Raw genomic sequence first — 15158 nt, 5'->3', positions numbered from 1 at the left:
AGTTGAGGTCGGGATCAGTCAAGGGAACCTCTAGAAGGTCCCCTCGAGTGGCGTAGGTTTGAGCGATTACTTGTTGACAGTTATGTTCTATCTTTTCTTCATTGTCTGGAAGAAATGTGGCTGGGTTAAGAGTTGCACAAGTGCACAGTTGCAGCAATGGCCCTTCAAGTAATAGAACCTGATATTTAAGTAAATGGTCGTCTGACAGCCACAAGTCTCCTTTAGCAGTGAGTATGCTGTTCACATCATGAGACGTCCACACAGTAAGATCTCTTCCCTGTATCATTTTAACTGCTTCAGATACTAAGACTGCTACTGCCGCCACTACCCATAAACAATGAGGCCAACCCTTTGCAACAACATCAATTTCCTTACTCAAGTATGCCACGGGTTACAAGCTCATCCCTCGGACCTGTGTAAGGACTCCTAGAGCTATTCCTGTTTTTTTTCTTTGACATAAAGAAAAGTCATGCCCCGTTGGCAAGCTTAACACTGGGGCTTAGGTTAGGGCCTTCTTTAGGGTCTGGAAAGCTGCTTCTGCTTCAGGTGTCCATCTTACTAAATGGGTATTGGCTTTCCGAGTCTCCTTAATTAGTGTATATAATGGTCTGGCTATTTTGCCGTACCTGGGAATCCATATTCGGCAGAAACCTGTTATGCCAAGGAACGCTCTTAGTTGCTTTAGGGTTTTGGGATGAGGATAAGCCAGTATAGGCTGGATACATTCCTCACTGAGGGCCCTGGTGCCTTTGGGTAATTTTAGCCCTAAGTATTTAACCTGCTGTGAGCAGAGTTGAGCCTTTGGTTTGGAAACCTTGTAACCACAGGTAGTGAGGAAATTTAAGAGTGCTTGGGTGGCTTGATGGCACAAGGTTTCTGAACAGGCAGCTAAAAGTAAATCATCCACGTGCCAAAGGACAAGAGTGTCCAGGTATGAGAGCTGGCTCAAGTCTTGGGCTGATGCCTGGCCAAATAGATGGGGGCCATTCCTGAACGCTAGGGGTAAAACAGTCCAGGTGAGTTGAGATGTTGAGTTTGAAGGATCTTCAAAGGCAAACAAGAATTGAGAGTCAGGATGTACAGGGATGCAGAAAAGGGCATCCTTAAGGTCTGGGACTATAAACCACTCTGCTTTCTCTGGTATTTGGGAAAGCAGAGTGTAAGGGTTAGGTACAGCTGGGTATAGAGGAACAACAGCCTCATTGATAATCCTGAGATCTTGCACTAACCTCCACTGTCCGTTGGGTTTCTATACTCCTAAAATTGGAGTATTGCAGGGGCTATTGCATGGTTTTACTAGGCTTTGGGCTTTTAGGTCCTTAACAATATTTTGGAGTCCTTGTTGGGCCTCGGGTCTAAGGGGTACTGCTTTTGGTAGGGAAAGGAGGTGGAATCCTTTAGTTTAACTTGAACAGGATGGGCATTCTTTGCTCATCCATATTGTCCTTCTGTTGCCCAGACTTCAGGATTAATTCCTTCCTCAAGCAGGGGACAACAAACAGGTGTTCCTTCTCCTATGTTCAGGTGTATAACGGCCCCTGCTTTGGCTAGGATGTCTCTCCCTAACAAGGGAGTGGGGCTTTCAGGCATAATTAGAAAAGCATGTGAAAAGAGTAAAGTTCCCCAGTCACAACTTAGTGGCTGGGAGAAGTATCTAGTGACTGGCTGTCCTAGGACCCCTCGGATAGTGACAGATCTGGAGGACAGTTGTCCAGGACAGGAGAGTAAGACTGAGAAGGCTGCGCCAGTGTCCAGGAGACAGTTAACCTCCTGGCCCTCAATGGCCAAGCATACTGGAGGCTCTGTGAGGGTGCTGGCATGGGCTGGCACTTGCCCTGGGCACCCTCAGTCCTGCTGCTGGGTTATCTGGTTAGTGGCTTCTGACTCAGAGGACCTTCATCCCCTGGGTCAGTGGGCCTTCCAGTGATTCCCTTGGCATAAGGGGCATGGAAGAGGGGGTGGCTTATTTCTACTTGGACAATCTTTTTTAAAGTGTCCTTGTAGACTACACTGGAAGCAAGCCCTATTAGGCATTCGATTTTCCCAGCTTTTCCCTTTTCCAGAGGCTCCAAAGTCCGCTTGCCTGAGGGCCATGACTAAAGCGGTGGCCTTTTTTGTATCCTGTTTGTCCCGTTCCACTTGCTCCTCCTGATCTCTATTATAAAAAACCGAGGTTGCCAAGTTCAATAGGGTTTCTAAGTTTTGCTCCAGGCCTAAGGCAGACTTTTGAAGTTTTTTTTTCTAATGTCTGCAGCTGAATGAGTGATAAACTTATCCTTTAAGATTAGTTGGCCTTCAATAGAGTCAGGTGACAGGGAGGTATGCTTCCTCAATGCCTCTCTTAGTCTCTCCAGAAAGGCAGTAGGATTTTCTTCCTTTCCCTGTTATAGTGGACATCATTGAATAATTCATAGGCTTCTTCCTAGTTTTCCTTAAGTCCTTCTGGCACGCAAGTTACCAAATATCTGCGACACCAATCTCCATGTTCTGATTCTGTGTCCCAGTGGGGGTCTACACTGGGAACTGCCTGCTGGCCTGTGGGGAATCGTTCTCTTTCCTCTGTTGTCATCCTATCATTGACCTGAGTGAGATACCAGAGATCGCCAAACTCTCAGGCTGCAGTTATGGCGGCACTTCTCTCATTTGGGGTTAGTGTCTGATTTAGCAGTAACATTATATCTCTCCATGTCAGATCAAAGGATTATCCTAACCCTTGTAAAACATCAGTATAGCCATCAGGGTTATCTGAGAATTTACCAAGGTCTATTTTAATTTGCTTTAATCTGAGAGAGAAAAAGGTACATGCACTCTGGCTGGGCCGAATTATCCTCCTCCCACTGCTTGGAGGGGGCATAATCGGGGAATATTGGCACTCTTTGGTTCCTTGTTTACCCCTTTGTCTATCTCCTTTTGGACAGTTTGGGTTAAAGGGGGGTCCTTATTAGTTGGGGAAGGAGTCGGGGGCATGCTGGGGTAGGGAGGTAGACTCTGAGGGCTTCCTGTAAGGCATAAATCACACTTTTTACATAATTGCGAATTGTCTTTTAATGAAAAGAAAGTTTGTATGTATGGCATTCCACTCCATTTGCCTTCTTTTCTACAAAAGAGGTCTAGCTGTAAGATGGTGTTACACTTTATACTTCCCCCAGGAGGCCAGGTTTCTCCCTCTTGAAGAGGATATCATGGCCAGGTGGTACTGCAGAAGAATGTAAGTCATTTCTTTCTTAGCGTCTGAGGGTCAAACTTGTCTCAATTCTCCAGAATACATCTTAGGGGCGTTTTTGCCTTGGGGGGAACATTTCCCATCTGGAAAAAGAACATAGGGATGCCAGCACCCCTAGTCATTTTCCGATGAGCATTAGTCCTAGAGTGTCCTCTATGGTACTAATGCTTATTCCTTTCCAGGGTGCACAACCATGGACTTCTGCTTATCAGATTAGTTAAGCTCACTGATGCAGCAGTCCTGCACTCCTTTTCCCGCCTTTCTTGACCACAAAGAAAGGGATCTGGGCTGCTGAATTCTAGTGGTCCTTTACCAGGGTGCCCAACATTGCTTTTGTGCTCAGGGGTGAGTCCTAGAGCTGGGCTGGGTTCCTGAGTATTTCATAACAACCCAGCTGCCCCATCAAGATGAACTCCCATAAACAGTTCTTGGGTTCCTGAGTATTTCATAACAACCCAGCTGCCCCATCAAGATGAACTCCCATAAACAGTTCTTATGCAAGTTCATTTCAGAGAGGGTGTAGGTAACCTTTTGAGTCAGGATTGAGTAGTCTTTTTTGATTCTGTAAGTACTTTAAGGCTTGGCTGAGTGCAAACAGCTCACACGTTTGAGGAGACCAATTATTAGGCAATTTTTCTAACTCTGCTTCCACAAGAGTCTCCCTAGCAATTACTGAATACTCATTGTGGTTTTTTCCTCAATCACCTGGGAGGAATCACCTATCATCCTGTCCTGAAGGGAATTCCTCCTAGGTCTTTTTGGACTTTTATATGGTAATTAAGATTTAAATCCCCGGTTAGGAAATCTGCTGGGTTAAGGGAATTATCAGTGGTTGGTGTTAAATTACCTTTTTTTAACAGGATAGCCCCATACTTTAAGATTTTTGAGTTAGTATGCTACCTTTTTCTTTTTTGACTCAGGATAATTCTGAACTGGTGAGGTGTGCTCACAATGAGGTTTCCTCACAATGAGGTTTCCTCTAAAAGTTTCTTTTCTACTTTCTTCTGTTAGCAAAGCAGTTGCCGCTACAGATTGAATGCATCGGCGGGTTACAGGGTTAATGAAGGGTTTTTGATAGGAAAGCTACGGGTTGTCAGTGGTCTCAGTGTTTTCAGGCTACGCCCTTGTTTACACTGACAACAAGGTAGTATTGGAGTGTTATGGGGTCACGGAGAAGACCTTCAATTATCAATTAAAGGTTTTAAATTTACCCTGGCTTTTAAAGGAATAGGGCACACTGATTTTTACTATTACTATCTTTCTCTTTCTCTTTGACTCCCTCTTTTTCTCTCTCTCTCCTCTCTTTCTCTCTCTCCTCCATCTCTCTCCTCCGTCTCCCTCCTCCGTCTCTCCTCCATCTCTCTCTCCTCCGTCTCTCCTCTGTCTCTCTCTCTCCTCCGTCTCTCTCTCTCTCCTCCATCTCTCTCTCTCCTCTGTCTCTCTCTCTTCCCTCTCTCTCTCCCTCTTCCCTCTCTCTCTCTCTCCCCTCCGTCTCTCTCTTAGCCATTTACAAACTTGAGGCCCTGGCAAGGGTGGTAGGGAACGGGTCCCACGTAACTGCCCATGTTGAGAGCTGTATACCTAAATCGGGAGGGACACCAGGGATAAGACTCCCTGGGTTTATTGTCTAGATGCCTAAGGATGCAGCCTAGAGCTTCCTTAGATCCCTTTGGAGATACAACTTGCTAGAGGAAATGAAGTCTGAACCATTAGTGCCTAGGAGGCAGGGATCAGAGGAAGTAGATTCGGAGGTAAGGAGAATTTTGGGGCTACACTTTCAAGAAAGTCCTGGTCAGGACCCAGGAGGTATGGGTCAAAAGGAAAGGTAGGGGTGCACACATGGGCGACTGTTAAGTAGAGACTTCTGGCTGTGCCATGATCTCAATGGGCTAATGCTGGGAGTTCGGGACAACAGGTTTCTGCCTCTAGTCAGCCCTCAGCTTCCCCAAGAAAATTGAAAGTGGAAGCTGGTTGTAGGCTCCCAACCCCAGATAGCCTCACACCTGAGTCTTAAGTCCGGTGGCCACACTAATCGTTTTTAACTGGCCGACAGGTGCTCAGTATTTTCCTCCAATTCTAAGGAAGGATAGGACAGAATAGCAAGTGAAAGTGGTCCAATATTACTCACCACTTTGGAGGTCCCTTCGTGGTCGCCAAAATGTTACTGGGGGGTCCTTGCTTCCAGAGCTCCCAACATGGTGGCAGGCTGCTTCCAAGACGGTGGCAAGCCTTGTGTTCTCTGACCTGGGGTTCTTAGCCTCATGGATTCCAAGGAATGGAATCTTGGATCATGCGGTGAGTGTTATAGCTCTATTAGAAGCCGTGGGTCATGGAAGAGAACCGTGGAACCCAGTGACTAGTGTTCAGCTCGATTAGGATGAACCCGGGCACTTAGCTGTGCAGGAACAATGGCAAGCCTTTAGCCTGATCCGGAGTGGCAATGGGTGCCTCACTGGATCAGGAGCACAGCGGACACCCTGCTGGATCCGGAGGGATGGAAGTCAACGGCGGGTCTCCGACGGCAGCAAACAGCAGTGGTGGGCAGCGAGCGAAAGCTCAGCTCGAGCCATAACAAACACGGACCAAAAGAGAGTGCAGTTGCAAGATTTAATAGAGTGAAAACAGAGCTCCCATACAAAGGGAGGGGACCCAAAGAGGGTAACTGTTGCTGGCTCGAATGCCTGGGTTTATGTCCCGATCATTCTGCCTCCCGCTGTGCTCTCAGGCTATAGATGATTAGCTATTTCTTTACCTCCTGTTTTTGCCTAATTAGCATTTTAGTGAGCTTTTTTAAATTACCTGATTGGTCGAATGTGAGCTAAGTTGCAAGCCCCGTGTTTAAAGGTGGCTGCAGTCACCTTCCCAGCTAGGCTTAGGGATTCTTAGTCGGCCTAGGAAATCCAGCTAGTCCTGTCTCTCATAAGGACATATCCAAGACTGGATAATTAGTAAAGGAAATTGGTTTAATTGACTCACAGTTCTGTAGGGCTGGGGAGGCCTCAGGAAGCTTAAATCATGGTGGAAGGGGAAGCAAACACGTCCTTCTTCATGTGGGGGACGGAAAAAGTGCCAAGCCAAGGTGGAAAAGCCCCTTATAAAACCATCAGATCTCATGAGAATTCACTATCACGAGAACAGCATGGGGATAACTGCCTGCATGATTCAATCACCTCCTATCATAGGTAATTGAATCATGTGTGTGATTCAATTCCGTGTGTCCCTCCCACAACACATGAGATTTATGGGAACCAAAATTCAAGATGAGATTTGAGTGGGGACACAGCCAAACCTGAACACTCCCAAATCTCATGCCCTCACATTTCAAAACCAATCATACCTTTCCAATAGTCCTCCAAAGTCTTAGCTCATTTCAGCATTAACCCGAAAGTCCAAGTCCAAAGTCTTATCTGAGACAAGGCAAGTCCCTTCTACATAGGAGCCTGTAAAATTGAAAGCAAGTTAGTTACTTCCTAGATATAATGTAGGTACAGGCTTTGAGTAAATACACCCTTTCCAAATGGGATAAACTGGCCAAAACCAAGGGGCTACAGGCCCCAATCAAGTCCGAAATCCAATAGGGCAGTCATTAAACCTTAAAGCTCCAAAATGATCTGTTTTGACTCCATGTCTCATATCCAGGTCACACTGATGCAAGAGATAGGCTCCTGTGGCCTTGGGCAGCTCTGGCCCTGTGACTTTGCAGGGTACAGCCTCCCTCCTGGCTGCTTTCACAGATTGGCATTGAGTGTCTGCGGCTTTTGCAGGCACAGAGCGCAAGCTGTCAGTGGATCTACCATTCTGAGGATTGGAGGACAGTAGCTCTCTTCTCGCAGCTCCAGTAGGTGGTGCCCCGGGGGGAACTCTGTGTGGGGGCTCCGGCACCACATTTCCTTCTGCACTGCCCTAGCAGAGGTTCTCCATTAGGGTTGAACCCCTGCAGCAAACTTCTGTCTGCACTTCCAGGCATTTACACAGATCCTCTGAAATCTAGGGGGGAGTTCCCAAACCTGAATTCTTGACTTCTGTGTACCCGCAGGCCCAATACCATGTGTAAGTCATCAAGGCTGGGGGCTTGCACCCTCTGAAGCCACAGCCTGAGCTGTAAGTTGGCCCATTTTAGCCCCAGTTGGAGCGGCTGGGATGCAGGGCATCAAGTTCTGATGCTGCAGACAGCAGGGGGGCCTTGGACCCCCTAGGGGTCCCTCCTAGGCCTCCAGGGCCTGTGATGGGAGGGGCTGCCGTAAAGGTCTCTGACAGGCCCTGGAGACATTTTCCCCATTGTCTCGGCAATTAGCCTTTGGCTCATTTCTTATGCAAATTTCTGCAGGTAGATTGAATTTCTCCCCAGAAAATGGGTTTTTCTTTTCTACTGCATTGTCAGTCTGCAAATTTTCCAAACTTTTATGCTCTGCTTCCTCTTGAATGCTTTGCTGCTTAGAAATTTCTTCTGCCAGAAACCCCAAATTATCTCTCTCAAGTTCAAAGTTCCAGAGATCACTAGGGCAGGGACAAAATTTTGCCAGTCTCCTTGCTAAAGAATAGCAAGCGTCACCTTTATTCCAGTTCCCAGCAAGTTCCTCATCTCCATCTGAGACCACCTCAGCCTGGCCTTTATTGTCCATATCACTATCAGCACTTTGGTCAAAGCCATTCAACAAGTCTCTAGGAAGTTCCAAGCTTTCCTACATTTTCCTGTCTTTTTCTGAGCCCTGCAGACTGCTCCAATGTCTGCCTGTGACCCAGTTCCAAAGTCACTTCCACATTTTCACATACCCTTATAGCAGCACCTTCACTCCCAGTACCAACTTACTGTATTAGTCCATTCTCATGCTGCTGTAAAGGCATATTCAAGACTGGGTAATTTATAAAGGAAAGAGGTTTAATTGACTCATAGTTCCATAGGGCTGGGAGGCCTCAGGAAACTTACAATCATGGCAGAAGGAGAAGCAAACATTTTTCTTTACATGGCAAAAGGAACAAGTGCCAAGCAAAGGGGAAAAAGCCCCTTATAAAACTATCAGATCTCATGAGAACTCACTACCCCAAGAACAGCATAGGGGTAACTGCCCCCATGATAAAATTACCTCCCACTGGGTCCCTCCCACGATATGTAGAGATTATAGGAAGTACAATTTGAGATGAGATTTGGATGGGGACACAGCCAAACCATGTCCGTCAATCATTCCCCTCTCCTTGATACTTTTTTCACTTGGCTTTCACTACCTTTGCTTCTTTTCCTCCTATGTAACTAGTGGCTCCTTCTCTATCAGCTTAGATGAATACTCCTCATCTTCCAGACCTGTTACTGTTGGAGAGGCCCAGAGCTCAGCTTGGACCTTGTCTGTTTTCTGTCTATGCCCACTCCCAAGGTGAACTAATTTGGTTCAAAGGCTTTAAATACCATCTCTATGCTAATGACTCCTGAGTTTATACATTCATCCTAGATTCATATTCAACTACTGCCAACTTGACAGTTCCATTGAGATGTCCCTCAGAATCCATACATCTATCCAAAGCTGAGCTGTTTTTTTTGTTTGTTTGGTTTTTTTTTTTTTTGAGATGGAGTCTTGCTCTGTCGTGCCCAGGCTGGAGTGCAGCAGCACAATCTCAGCTCACTGCAACATCCGCCTCCCAGGTTCAAGACATTCTCCCTCCTCAGTCTCCCAAGTAGATGGGATTACAGGTGCCTGCAACCATGCCCAGCTAATTTTTTGTATTTTTAGCAGAGAAGCGGTTTCATCATATTGACCAGGCTGGTCTTGAACTCCCGGCCTCAGGTGATCTGCCTGCTTCGGCCTCTCAAAGTGTTGGGATTACAGGCGTGAGCCACAGCGCCCCACCAGCTGACCTTCTCTATGAACCTGATCCTTCCGCAAACTTCCTCATCTGAGATTTGAAAACTCCATCTTTCATGTTACTTGAACCAAAAACCTTATGGTCATCTTTGAATCCACTTTTTATGTTATACCCTACAGCCAACCTATGGCTATATAAACAATAACCTCACTACCTTTACAGGTATAACTCTAGTCCAAGTTACTATCACATCTTGCCTGGATTATGAAATGGTTATAGTCTTCTTGCTTCCAGCCTTGCCCTCTTTAGTTTATCATCAGCATAGCCATAAAATGAACCTGTGAACATGCCTTCCCTCTGACCAAAGTCGTTCAACTTCTATGCCTGTCCCATAGAGAAAAAGCCAGAGTCCTTGCATGTAAGGCCATTTTTAGGACCCCTGTGTTACCTCTCTGGCTTCATGTGTGACTCTTTTCTCTCTTGGCCAGCTGCTTCTAGCTACCTGCTCCTGCCCCAACACCACTTCACTGGCAGTTTGTCCGTTCTGTGTGGAGTGCTTTTCCTGCACATAACATGACTGGGTCCCTCACTTCTTTAGGACATAGCTCAAATGAGTGAATTTCTCCTATCTAAAATTTCAGCCCCCACCCCAAATACTAGTAAACTCATCTCCTCGCTTTTTCTTTCTAGCACTAGTCACTATGTAACATACTATATAGCATTTATTTTGCATAATCATCTATCCTTCTCTATAAGCTCAATGAGAATAGCATCTTTTGTCACTGTATCTTCTGCAGGTAAACACAAAAAATAAAAAGTGTTCAATGCATGTTTGTTGAATAAATAGTAGGCAATGAATACATTTTAAAACTCTTCGTTGCTCTTCATTTTTCTTTTACCTTTCTGAAAACTCTTTTCAGGTTTCCTTTCAATTCCACTTCATCTGTTTGTCCTGTATACTTTTGTATCTTATCTACACACTCAACAAACTCTCTTCATCTTGTAACCTCTCAGAACCTAGACTCTAACTTGCATGCAAGTTAGATTCTCGCCTCTTCAATCTCGAGCATTTTCACATTATACCCACTTTCTAAGAGCCTATTGGAATTCTATTTTAGTTTTCTAATAAATCTTTCAAATTGTATAAAATAAAATGTATTATGTCCTCTCTCCAAACTTACCATGTTTCATATCTTGCTTAGTGATGTTAAACTCCATCTAATCACAAAAGCTAGAGCCACAGTCTCTTTCTCAGTTAGGAAATCCCTTTATGGCCAGAATAGCACTATGCTTTAATCTTCACCCAGCAAATATAAACATATATGCATGTGTATGTGTCACATATATGGTACATACACATGGCTACATATGAGACACAGAATTAGAGAACATATTTATGGACCACACTCAAGCAACAAAAAACAACAGACACACACACAGCAGTGACAGAGACTAAAGTCAGTGCTCTATAAAGCTCTAAGTCACAACACTGGCAGAGCCAAAAGCTTAATCAAGAGCCAAAAGTTCCCTTGGTGTTGCAGGAAATGGAGGCAGGCTCAAACTGGACACGGGAGCAGGGCTCTCCGCCTACGGAAACAGCAGTGACCACTGACTAGGACTAAGGTATATGTCAATCTGTGAACTTACAGTGCTTGAAGGAGGTAGTACTTGAGCCAATGCTGGCCAGCTCTATGACTGACTATGACAGGTACCTACATCATCCCTAGCTTTTAATACAAAAGCTGGTTCTGGACTAAGAGTCCCGTGGTACCACAAGGCAATCATAAAACCACTAAAAAGGGAGAGTCAACACTAAAAGGAAGAAAAGGAAAAAGATAAACCTGCAAACAAAAATTCCAAAGCACACAACCAAAACTAAGAGAGATGGTAAACGACACAGAAATTCTGTCAGTTTTGAAAAAATAAAAATACAACAATCTTGGTGATTTTGAAATAATTTTAAGATTATCAGAGACACAAGAAAGCACCATATAATTTTGTGAAACACAAGCAGGCAGATACAATTTAATAAGAAATGGCTAAAAACAGAAACATCTAGCATTCTGACATATGTAAAGATACAGTCCTTGACATAAAAAAGGACTTTTTAGATTGCAGCTAAAAATTAGAGCAGTAAGATAATTAATCTTAATAATTAAGATAATTATTCACCTAGAAAGAACACGTGAGAGTAAATGAGAAATATAAAAGATTATTTGAGGCTCCAAAACACATCTTAAAGGGATTTGAGAATTTAAGAGTAAATGGAAAGACAGGTAAGCAGTTTTCTAAAAGGTCAAGGTTTTTCCAGAATTATAACAAATTTTCAGATTAAATGTGCATCAGGTCAGGTATGTTAAATAAACGCACATTTAGAACCATTACAATGAAACTGAAAAGGATGAGAGATAAAGCAAAAAGACTTAAAAGCTACCAGACGGAAAGATGGATCAGTAGCAGAGCACTAACAATAGAGTGAGAACAGATTTCAACAAACGATTCTGAAAGACAGTCAAGTAAAACGACCACCAATTTAATACTTTTTATTCACTAAACCATTATTCAAGTTAGGGCAAGATGAGGATATCTTTAGACCCACAAAAGCCATGAGAACATATTTTTTAACAGGTTAAAATAATTCCTAAGGAATACACAGCTGGCTCTTGAACAGTCTGAATTTGAACTACATGGGTCCATTTATATGGAGATTAAAAAGAAAAAACCACACACACGGACCAAAAGTACAATATTCAAGGGATGCCAAACCTTCATATAAGGAAAGTTGACCTCAAATATGTGGGTTTCACAGGGCCAACCACAGGACTCGAGTATGTGTGGATTATGGTATACACAGGTGCTCCTGGAATGAATCCCTGGAGTATACTGAAGGACAACTGGTTTATCAAGAAGAAAAATTAACCAAACATAATGAAATTAAAGTGACTGAAGGAATGGTAAAGTATGTTGGTCATTCTAATAAATATGAATGAAGACAATGTAGGTGAGCAGGAAAAGTTTGTTAAATCACTATCTTTTCTTTTCTGGGAAGACAAAGAAGTATAACCCTTTATTAGTAAAAAAACAAGAGGAGAGGGATAGAGAGAGAGAGAAAACATGTTAAAATTTTAGTAGTAACTTTACAAAGAATAAAAATATAACTAACCTGTAAGTTCCAAACTAGCAAGGGAAAACAAGAAAAAATTCAAGTCAAGAAAAGGAGAAAAAGAAAAATGATGGGAAACAGAACAAAAAAAAAAAATAGCAGAAAGAGTTCTGCAGAGCGTGGTGGCTCACACCTGTAATTCCAGCACTTTGGGAAGCTGAGGCAGACGGATCACAAGGTCAGGAATTCAAGACCAGCCTGGCCAACATGGTGAAACCCCGTTCCTACTAAAAATACCAAAATTAGCTGGGCATGGTGGCGGATGCCTGTAATCCCAGCTACTCAGGAGACTGAGGCAGGAGAATGGCTTGAACCCAGGAGGGGGAGGTTGCAGTGAGCCACTATACTCCAGCCTGGGTGACAGAGTGAGATTCCGTCTCAAAAAAAAAAAAAGAAAAAAAAGTTCCAAAGGTATTCATAATTCTCAAATGATAATAGCATGAACTCACTGTGATGGTTAATTTTACATGTCAACTTGACTGGGTTAAGGGATACCCAGATAACTGGCAAAATATTATTTCTGTTTTTGAGGGTGGTTCCATTAGAAATTAGCATTTGAATCAGTGGACTGAGTAAAGAAGATCCCTTCACACCAATGTGGACGGGCATCATCCAATCCATTGCGGGCCCAGATAGAACAAAAAACAGGAAGAAAAGTGAATTCACTCTGTGGTAGAACTGGGAAATCCACCTTATCCTTGTCCTTTGACATCAGAGCTCCAGGTTCCCAGGCCTTAGGTCTTGGACTGAAAGTTACATCATGTTTTCTGGTTCTCAGGTCTTTGGGTCAGGCTGCATTACATCACTGGCTTTCCCGGTTCTCCAGCCTGCAGACAGCATACTGTGGGATTTCATAGCCTCCATAATCACATAAACCAATTCCCATAAAAAATCCTCCCATATATCTATATATATCCTATTGGTTCTGTTTTTCTGTAGAACCCTAATACACACGCCTATAAAAAACTATAGATGACCATGTTGGGAAAAGTTTTAAGTATATTTTGATTATAACAGACACAATTTTTTTATTGTGATTAAAACAACACAACATAAACTTACCATCTTAAAATTTAAGTGTATAGCTCAGTAATGTTAAGCATATTCACATTGTTCAGGAACAGATTTCCAGAACTTTTCCATCTTGCATATCTGAAAATCTATACCCATTAATCAAGAACTCCCATTTCCCCCTCCTGCCAGCCCCTGTAACTACTATTCTACTTTGTTTCTTTGGCTACTTCAGATACTTCAAAAATGGCACAGTAAGATTGGAAATGACAAAACTGGGAAAAATATACCAAGCAAATAAAAAATTAACTTTGTAATGAATAGACAGATATCAGACACTCCAAGCAAGTTTAAACCCTGAGTAACACTGATTTTTAAGAAGTGGGCCATGGGAGATACATCAATGAAAGAGACAAAGGAAAAAGACCAGCAAGACAAGTAGGACTAGAAAAATGTAGAGATTCAGAAAGGTGCTACAACAATGTTTAAGTCCAGTAAAATAAAAACTGTAAACATATGGTCAAGTTTGGAAGTTAGGAAAACTGGCAATCTTGGCAAAAGCAATTTCAATTGAACATGAACACATTTTGATCTTCCTAGGTTGAAGAGGAACTAAGATTTTAAGACGTTTGAATGAGAAAAATAAGAGAGGGGATAATCTAGAGGCAAGGTTAAGGGAAGATAGATATTGAATTATAGGATTCTCACAATCATATTTATAGGTTGAGGACAAAGTTAAGATGGAGGGACAGCAACTTCTCACTCCAGCTACATCACTATAGTTCGTTCCCCCATAAACCCCATACTTCTTAACTTGGAGCCACTCACTGTTCCTACAGAAAAAAAAAAAAATCTCTTGATGCATGTGGCCATCTGTTTACCTTTAGTAAACTGCATAAGTTGACTTCCTGCTAAGTGCCCACACATCATCTAATTCATCATGTGATTACACTGCTAAGTGCTAGACCACATCATCTGGCGATTGTCAAAAACACAGATTGTTTTACTTCATTTCTTCCTAGAAAGTATCTGATTAACACAGAGGTTAACTGTTTTTAGTATTTCTTATACAATGATATCACAGCTGGCTTAGTAACTATCTGCTTCCCTGTGAGTTTCTCAGATGGTTCACAGGGTTCTACGGGAAAACAGCTATTATGCTTGGGGTAAAAGCAAAAGCTTTGTCTTAGAAGAACTGGATTCTGCCAAGTGAGAAAGAAGAAAAAACATTTCAGGACAAAAGTTTTGTCATTTATCTAGCACTTTCTTGAGAGAATATTTGTCTTAGTAATGTTACCATAGCCATAGCATCTAAGATAGCACCTAGCACGGTAGCCACTCCAATGTTTGCAGAACTGAAGATGAGATAATATATACAATGATGTTTAGTTTATAAAAGGACACGGTGCATAGGGGCGGATAAGGAGTACTGTATGGTCAAAACATTCGGGGGTGATGAGAGCATGGCTTGAAGGGTGAGCTGGGATGTGTACGAAAGGTCTTATATGACATAACTAGGATTTAAAATTAGTCATCGAAGGTTTTTAAACAGGGAGGTTGCCCATTCAGATTTATTTTAGAAAAAAGTATTTCTGGTGACAGCAAAGACAATGGATTGGATAAAACAAAGGAGGATAAAGACTAGTTAAAACACTGCTACAAAAGACAGACAAGGGGTTGAACTTCAGCTGTGGCAATGGGATAAGAGGGAAGGTATCATCAGCCTTGAGAAAATTCAGGAGCAAAACCATCAGGAATGGTGATTACTGGTGATTAAACAAGAAAGAGTACCAGAACTGGAACTGCTGTGGAATGCAGGTGGAGAAAAGAGATAATTGGCTTAGCCTGGGACACGCTGGTGAGGTGCATGTAACACTTCCAGGTAGTACAGTTAGAAAGTAAACATTCGGAGACAATCACTGCCAATAACAGGGGCCTACTGAGCTATAGCATTTAACACATCGA

At 43.1% G+C, this 15158-nt stretch overlaps 1 pseudogene; it reads right to left on the bottom strand.

The window, feature by feature from the left end:
* Window positions 1-2213: 2213 nt before the first annotated feature.
* On the bottom strand, window positions 2214-3306 carry LOC129393451 (uncharacterized; annotated as a pseudogene).
* Between the last annotated feature and the right edge of the window lie 11852 nt (window positions 3307-15158).

The sequence above is a fragment of the Pan paniscus genome, chromosome 10 (assembly GCF_029289425.2).
Source record: "Pan paniscus chromosome 10, NHGRI_mPanPan1-v2.0_pri, whole genome shotgun sequence".
In the NCBI taxonomy this organism is placed as follows: domain Eukaryota; kingdom Metazoa; phylum Chordata; class Mammalia; order Primates; family Hominidae; genus Pan; species Pan paniscus.
Note: the sequence above shows the minus strand (reverse complement) of the source record. Positions and strands in the feature narration are given on the sequence as shown.